We start from the raw sequence: 7,911 nt of genomic DNA, 5'->3' as shown, positions 1-7,911 counted from the left end.
TTCAAAACACTAAAAAACTAGGGATAACAGGAACATACCTCAATATCATAAAGGCTATCTATGCTAAGCCCCAGGCCAACAAGTATTTGTTGAAAACAACAATTTTTCTCCATCATTTTAAATGGAGAAAAATTGAAAGCATTCCCTCTAAAAATTGGAACAAGATAGGATTGTCTTCTTTCACCACTTGTATTTAACATAGTTCTTGAAACACTGACCAGAGCAATTAGACCGATGAAAGAAATAAAAGGGATATGGATAGGAAAAGGAGAACTCACCCTGGCACTATTTGCTGATGATAGGATTCTGAACCTGGAAGACCCTGAAAGCTTCCCCAGGGTCAGCTCTTGATGCTGCAGAGGAGGAAACAGGAGCACAGAGGGAGAAGGGCCTTGGCCACTCCCCCACTTCAACCACTCACCCTCTCATTCCGTCCCCTCCCAACCAACATGCAGGCCCAAGCCCTCCAGCCCTGATGACCTTTGTCCTCCTGCTGGCCCTCCTGCCTGGCGGGAGCTGGGTGTGGAGAAGACATGGCCGTGGCTGACAGGAGCAGGCTGCCTGGTCAGCTCCCTCGGGTGAAGGGCTGGGAGAGTCTCCTCCACACTCCCAGAGGCCCACCTGCACATGGGCTGGCGGATTCCAGGGAAAGAACACCAACCTCCTGAGAAGGCACCGGGCATGCCCAGGTGGAGAGCATGGTGACGTGTTGTCACCACTGCCAATGGCTACAGGGAGGCACAGGGGGACAGGAGAGGGATGTGGACAGCTCTGAAGCCCAACTTTGGCCATCCACAGTCTCACCCCAGGACCCCGTGTGCCTAGTTATCACCACTGGGTCCTCCTCCAGGTCACTGTGAGAGACGGTGGCACTGAAGGCCCCGTCCCCTGACCTTCTGGTGCTCATGTGGTGGAGGACGAGTCCCCCCAGAGCTGTAGCCCAGTGAGTCAGACAGCGGTAGGTCCACGTGTGGTCCAAGGAAGGGGCCAGGGCATGAGGGTCCCTATGGCGTGTAGGCTTTGGTGACTCAATCTGACCTTGAACCTGACCCTGGATCCTCACAGAAACCAGGTCGGGAAACCAGGTCCCAGCCTGGCCCAGCCCAGACTGCCAGCAGCCACTGCCAGCAGTCCCACATGAGAGACGGTAGCAACTCCTGCCCTCGCCAGACGGGTGTTCTGAAAGTTGTATAAGACGAAGTCATTGAAAGGTGTGTTGAAAGCCATCGAGTACTGAAGACGTGGAGGTCTCATTAGGCCTGGCATTTAGTACACGTCATCAGAGCTGTTAGAGTTTAGTTTGAATTCTGTAAGCGGAGCTAATGCCTGTCTACTGTTGAAGGCTTCCCCAGCCACTGAAATGAGAGTGTGAAAGCCGGGGGGCATGGGCTCTGTAGGACCTGGGCCCCACAGAGAGAGGGCCGCAGGAAGCCACCAGGAGTCTCCTTTTCCTCCGCGTGCTCAGAGGACACCGGCCTCTCTCCCCTGCCTGAGCAGGGGTGAGCTGGGAGGCTCTTCCCCAGGAGCTCCAAGGGGACAAGGGGACGGGACACCTGGGACATGGCGGGGCTGGATCACAGGCCCTGAGCACATGGCGGGAGCCTCCAACAGAGCCAGCAGTCCCTGTAGGGCCAGCGCTGCCTTCCTCCGGCCAGCACGTGGTCAGCGTCCTGGCTCTCCAGGCCCACTTCTGTCATCCTCATGGTAGAGGAGAAAATAGAACTTCCTCAAGTTTTTCTGAACATGAAACGCACTAATCCACGTCAGCCTCGTAGCCCAGAGCCTCCCGGAGTCCTAAATAACTACTAACCTCCATTAGGGGTCCCGTAGGTCTCTGGAGGAGGCGCGGGTTCAGCAATCGAGGACGCAGGACGAGTCTCCGGGAAGGGCGCAGGTGGGGGCACAGCGACCACTCCCACCCAGCCGGGCCCTCGCCCCCCTGCTGCTTTCCTGGCATGTTTTTCTGCTCCCCAGCCTCCCCCAGGGGGCTCCCCCACCAGCATCCAGGTGCCTCTCTGGGCCCTACATGCAGCCTGGGCTCCGTCAGTTATGAGTGGACGGTGAGGCCGAGTCTCCACCAGGCCACACGAGGGGCCTTGGGCTGGGCAGGGGTCAAGGTCAGAGGGGTCCACACTGGAGACCTGCCCGGTGAGGACCCACACCCAAGCGAGTGAGCATGGGCCTGGGGAGGCGGGGGGGGGGGAGCGCCATGGCAACCAGGAGGGTCTGAGGAATCAGGAGGCAGCTGGGAGTGGTGCCTCTGGGTTCGGGTTGTGGGAGGGCCTGGCCAGGAAGGCAGGGAACCCTAGGTGCCCACTCCATCTCTGCAGGGCGGCGCAGCTGAGCCCCAGCCCACTCCCACAGGGGGATCCAGAGCACAGAGACACGTGCAGGCAGGAGTTGGCTCTGCACTGCCCTGAGGCCACTGGGTGGGGTCTCTCTGACAGGCATCCGTTGGCCAGTGTCCTCACACTAGCTTTTAAAATCCTTTCAGACTTCACTGAAGTATAATTGATAAAGAAAAATCGCATATTTAGTGCATGCATTTTGATACGCCCAGGATGCCATCACCACCATGAGATCCTAGACACGTCCACCACCCCTAATGCTTTATTGTGTGTGTGCATCTGTGTGTGTGTGTCCGTGTGCACGTGTGTGTATGTGTGTGCGTGTGTGCAAGAGCACTTGGTGTGCGAGCTGTCCTGCTAGGGCAGTCAGCATGTGCTCACACAGCACCATGCTGTGCAGCCAGTCTCTGAACCAGGCTCCATTGTACACAGGGGCCTGTGCAAAGTCCCCGGAAGACCTGCACCTGCAGGATGCTGGAGGGTCCCTGGAGACACCACTGATGTGCCTGTGTGTTGGGAGGTGGGAACCCCCAGAAGTGAGGGGAGGTGGACCCTGGTCCGCTGGGGGACCCTGCAGGGGGCATAGCAAGGAGATGTGGGGGTGTTGGAGAAGCCTCACTCCCCTGCCCCGGGGGCCACCACTTCCCACCGCAGCTTCCTCTGGGCTCATCTCCTGTCTCAGGGCTGAGATCAAAACACTTTCTCTAGGGCCTCCTCCGCACCAGCTGGCGGCCCTCACTCTTGTCAGAAATGTGTCGCAGGCTCCCTGACACTTCCTGCCGGTGTCCCTGAATTGCTCCCCCAGACCCCTCCCTGCTCCTTGAAAGGACTTCAGGGAAGACTTCTCTGGTCTCAGTGGAGGATGTCCAAGGAGACTCCCTGGGACCCAGGGTCCAGAGCTCAGTGCAGCCTAACAGGCTCTTAATCTGTGTGCCAGGGCCTGAGGCTGTGGAGGTGACTAATTAGTAGGCAGAGGTCCCCACAGGGTCCCCTGTCTCCCAGGGAAGGCAACCCACAGGGACAGGAGCTCACAGTGGCTGGGAGTGTTCTGGGATGCTGTCACCCAGGAGCACAAACCCCGAGGCTGATAACAGCAGAACACTCCTGCCCCAGGCTGTCTCCTGCTGAGGCTCTGTGTGTGCTTCTCTCCAGCTTCCGTGCTGTCTGGTGGCTGGGGACACATCAGTCCTTCCCCACCTTTGTCTTATCTCTGTCCCCTGTATCTTATGAGGACACTGGCCCCCAGGTTCCAGGCACACTCTGTTCAGGATCATCATATCCCAAGGCTCTTACCTCAGTCACATATGCAAGACCTCAGTCCAAATAAGGCTGCGCCCTGAGGTTCTGGACAGATGTCTTTTCTGGGTGCACCATCGCATCACGCATACCTAGGGTGTGTGCGGGTGCAGAGACGGAGAGGGAGGCAGATGGTTCCAAACCCAGGTCGACACCTGCCGCCTCAGCTCCCAGGGAACACCCAGCCGGCTCTGTTTTGTAGCTGGACTGATGGGGGGGGCAGATCTCTCCTGTGTTTCTTCAAGAATGGGGCCAACTCCACTGGACACAGCCCCCGCTGATGGCCCGTCGAGCCCTCTCCTGGAGGGCCCAGTCACAGCCTGTTGATGAGCTTACGCACCATCTTCAACCCCCAGAAGGCCCTTAGTCTGAGAGGAGAAGGGGTGTCCAGCTCCCGGTGTGGAGGGGTGAAGAGGGAGCGTGGGGCTGACCCAGCCTCCTCTCCAGCCCCTGCAGTCAGCCCCATGGCCAACAGGTCTGCCTGGACAGCTGGGGGCAGTTTTCTTCAGGCCCTCTTAACGAGCTTGCCAAGAGATGGAGGTGTGGCCTGTAGCAGCTCTGTGTCAGCCAGGGTCACCAAGGAGGGTGTGGAGAAATGCTTGTCACAGGAAATGTGCCTGAGAAGGCCAAGGTGAAAGTGATTCTTGGTCCCCAAGTGCCATGCTGGACAGGGCGGGTCTACCTCCTCTCCTGTCCTGGTCCTGAGGCCCGAGCTTCAGCACTGGCCCCAGGGCTCCATCTCCAAGGACCAAAGAGGATCAGGCACCCAGGGGCCGGGGCACAGCACTACCCTCTGGTGGCTTCCCCAGGGCAGCGGGAGGGAGCCCCCTGCTCTGGTTCTCCAGGTGGCCTGTGGAGCAGGCTGTTTGTGGGCTCTTCCCATCCAGCCCCCTCCTCCCCGACAGGCTCCTGTTCATCACCCAATCACTGCAGTCCCTTGTCACAGTCCCTTGTCCCTTCCGGCCCTTGTCACAGCTGTGGTCATCCTACCAGGACCTGGCACACAGCACGCTCAGCAATCACTTGCTGAATGGAGGAGCAGGAGTGCACGGATGAGGGTTTGCAGCTGGGCACCGCCTGTGCCTGGCCTTCCATAAGACAGATGGGACTTGTCAGGGGCCACTTGGAGGACTGGGCAGTATGGTGACCATCCTGGGGGTTGAATGTCCCCTGGTGTGGGCTGAGCAGGGGACACCTTCCCAGTCCTGCAGTAGCTGCTTGGGGTCTCAGTAGAGACGGTGCCTCGTGTCTCTGAGACTGCTCAGGAAAAGCCAGGGCTGCCCCTGCCCAGTTCCCCTCCACCTGCCTGACAATTCCTTCTCAGTCCCGAAGGGCCTGGGGCAGGGGTCCCAGGAGCCCAGCCAGTCCTCGGAGGCCTGAGAGGGGTCGAGGTGGGCTCTTGGTGCAGACGGCAGTGCTGGGCTGGGCATTGGGTCTCGAGTGGGGTCTGCAGGGCAGTTCTGTCCTGTGCTGTGCAGCGCTTGCCCGCCTCTATGGGGACCCCAGCTGGGCCCACCCAGTCCAGAGGACCCCTTCCCTCTAGGGAGGTGGAGCTAGCAGGGCCTCTGTTGCCCAAACCCTCTTGGTAAAGAGCCCTTCAGCTTTGGCTGAAGGTCGGACACAGCTTAACACAAGAGCAGCTGCCTCTTGGTCCATTTTGTGCAACCCCGGATTCGGAGATGGGTAGTCTACAAGGATCGCAGGTTATTCCCCCACTGTCTGGAGACTGGGGAGCCCAAGACCACAGTGCTGGCCTTGGCAGGCCCTTCTGGCTGTGTCTCCCATGGGGAAGGGAAGGGCCAGAGAGGGTGAGAGGGGAGACGGGAGCAGGTCTCCAGCCCATTCAGCAGCTCTGCCCCCGTCGGCACTCAAGCCCACTCTCTGCTTTCAGCCGCGACTTCCACCTCCCTGCCCTCTCTGATCCTCTCAGTGGCTGACCTTGACGATCCTGATGGGGAGTGGGACTCAGGGACAGGCCCTGTTGGCACACACTCATGAGTCACTGGGTGCCCCTGGAGACGGCTGGCCTGCTGGCCTGTCCAGGACAGCTGCAGCCGGGCTGCCTGGTCGCGGGCTGTACTTTGTCTGCGCTCCCTCTACACGAGAGCACCCTTGCCACATCTCTCCTGCGTTGTCACTGAAGCCTCATTATTCTGAAATGTCACTTCACTTAGGAACATCGTTATGCAGGAACATATGCCGCACACGACGCGGCTTGCTCAAAACGGGAAGAGACGGGATTTTTTTTTTTTTTTGAGCTACATTTTAGCAAGGACGAAGTCAACATTTTGACATCCAGGAGAGCTGGAGGTAGACAGGAGAGCTGATGATCTCACAGGCCCGGGATCCTCCTCCACAGAAGGATGGGTGATTCCTTGCTCTGATGAGGAGAAGGGACACAGCCCAGGATGCGCCAGGAGCGGAGACCCCCCGGGAGCTGGCCAGCTTCTATCTGGGCACAGTGGTCCTGCCAGTTGTATCTGGCACCTCCCCCAAGGGGCACCAGCCTTGTGGACAGCAGGCCAAGCACACCGCATCATGAGGTCCAGCTTTGAAACCATCACCGTTTGTTTTTTAATATTCTAAGCCATTATTAAAACACAGCTAAATTACAAACTTGCACTCATTAAGAAAATGTTGCTTTTCATATGTAGAATTTATAGATTCAATTACCAGTTATTTCATTTGAGATCTTCATCATCCCAAACAGCCGTGAAATGTAGGTCACTGTCTGTGTCTCCTGCCACGAGGTCGGCCCCCTTGCATGCTCTGCAGCAAGGGCGCAGGGCCTTCCGGAACCTTGCTCTGCTTTCTGGAGAAGAGAGATAAATCAGGACGCTCATTTATGTTTAATAGACGCTATGAAGCTCTTTCTGGAGGGAGCCGATGAGTTTGCAGTGTGGCCGCTTTCAAACTTTTATATTTTAAAAGAAGCCTATTTGTGGGGTTCTCCAGATAGGAGGTGTACGGGTCCCCTGCCCGGGCTGCGATGGGAAGACCTTGCCCGACAGGCAGCAGGGGCAGCAGAAAGAAACCTACTGCAGACCTGTTCATGAATTCAGGCCCGGAGGGGCCTTTGACTCCACCTGGACTCTGTGGAGGGGAGGAGGGGTGACCCTGAACCTCCCTGAGGTGGTCAGGGTAGGCAGGGCCCCTTGCTCAGGACAGGCTGGCAGTAATGAGATCAAGGGCTGCTGTGCCTTTGCAAGGGTCCCTGCCACATGCCCTTCACAGCACCGCTGTTGACACCCTGTCACCGTCCTGTGAGTAGCTGCCATGTTCATCTACGTTCTGAAAATAAGGAAAGCGGAGTCCAGAGAACCCTCCTCCTGTGGCTGGGCTCTGGTCAGAATCTGCCGGCCATGTGGGTTCATTTGTGTGTCGCCCAGCTGAGCCACTGGGTGCCCAGATCTTGGGCCAAATGCTGTTCTAGGAGTGTCCTTGAGGTCTCTGGATGAGGTGAGCCCCAAAGCAGACGGTGCCAGGTGTGGTGTCCCCCAATCAGCGGGAGGCCAGCAGAAAACCCAGGGCAGGCAACGGCGGGACACACTCAGCCTAACGATGTTCAAACGGGTCCGGAATCTTCTTCTCTTGACTTGACCTGACCACTGGGTCACCAGCTTGCAGATGGCAGAAGGGGGACTACTCAGCCCTGTCATCTTTCAGCCAGTTCCTCCCAATGACGGACAGGTCTCCTCTCAGAGGTGACCTTGACACAGGAGGTTTCTATTACGGAGCAGCAGCCGTGCACATCTGCCGTCGGTGGGGACAGGTGCACCTGGCCATGAAGAGGGGTGCCCTGGCCTGAGTGCAGGGGCCTCTCGCAGCTGTTGCCACTCTGCCTTGGGTGGCTCCCAGCGAGCTGGTCTGGATGCTTTAACAAGGGCGACTTCCTGCTTTCTGGCCACTGTCCTCTCTGTTGTACATAGTTCAAGGGCAGGTCAGTGGAGGTGAGGCGCTTGGAAGAGAAGAAGATGAAGGCTTTGCACTTGCCAGGGAAGTTCACCATGCAGACGGCTTCCCGCCCGCAACATGCATAAGTGGCGTCCCCAGAGCTGTGGCAGCATGGCAGGGTGCGGCCCCACACTGGTCTCCAGGGTCCAGCAACATGGGTGTCACCCACACCATCAGCAGCAGCTGCTGTCCTACCACCTGGGTCACCAGGCCAACAAGTTGACTCCCTGGCACTGTTCCCAAAGGGTCCATTTCCTCCTGGACTTCCTTGTCACGGGACAACTCTTCCTGTCTGCGTCCCAGGCCCAGTTCA

The 7,911-nt window shown here is 58.1% G+C and overlaps 1 long non-coding RNA gene across 2 annotated transcripts; it reads right to left on the bottom strand.

Annotated features, from left to right (window-relative positions):
• Nucleotides 1-301: 301 nt before the first annotated feature.
• LOC308658566 lies at nt 302-4,142 on the bottom strand. 2 transcript variants are annotated; one of them, XR_014024196.1, is made up of 3 exons: nt 1,039-4,142; nt 622-728; nt 302-353 (listed from the first exon to the last, which is right to left on the bottom strand). It is a non-coding gene; the product is annotated as an uncharacterized lncRNA (long non-coding RNA). The 2 variants fall into 2 exon arrangements; XR_014024197.1 differs by having other exon boundaries at nt 622-3,736; nt 3,985-4,142.
• Between the last annotated feature and the right edge of the window lie 3,769 nt (nt 4,143-7,911).

The sequence above is a fragment of the Spermophilus citellus genome (genome assembly GCF_964194105.1).
Source record: "Spermophilus citellus genome assembly, chromosome: 10".
In the NCBI taxonomy this organism is placed as follows: Eukaryota; Metazoa; Chordata; class Mammalia; order Rodentia; family Sciuridae; genus Spermophilus; species Spermophilus citellus.
The sequence above is the reverse complement of the archived record's forward strand: the minus strand, read 5'-3'. Positions and strand labels throughout refer to the sequence as shown.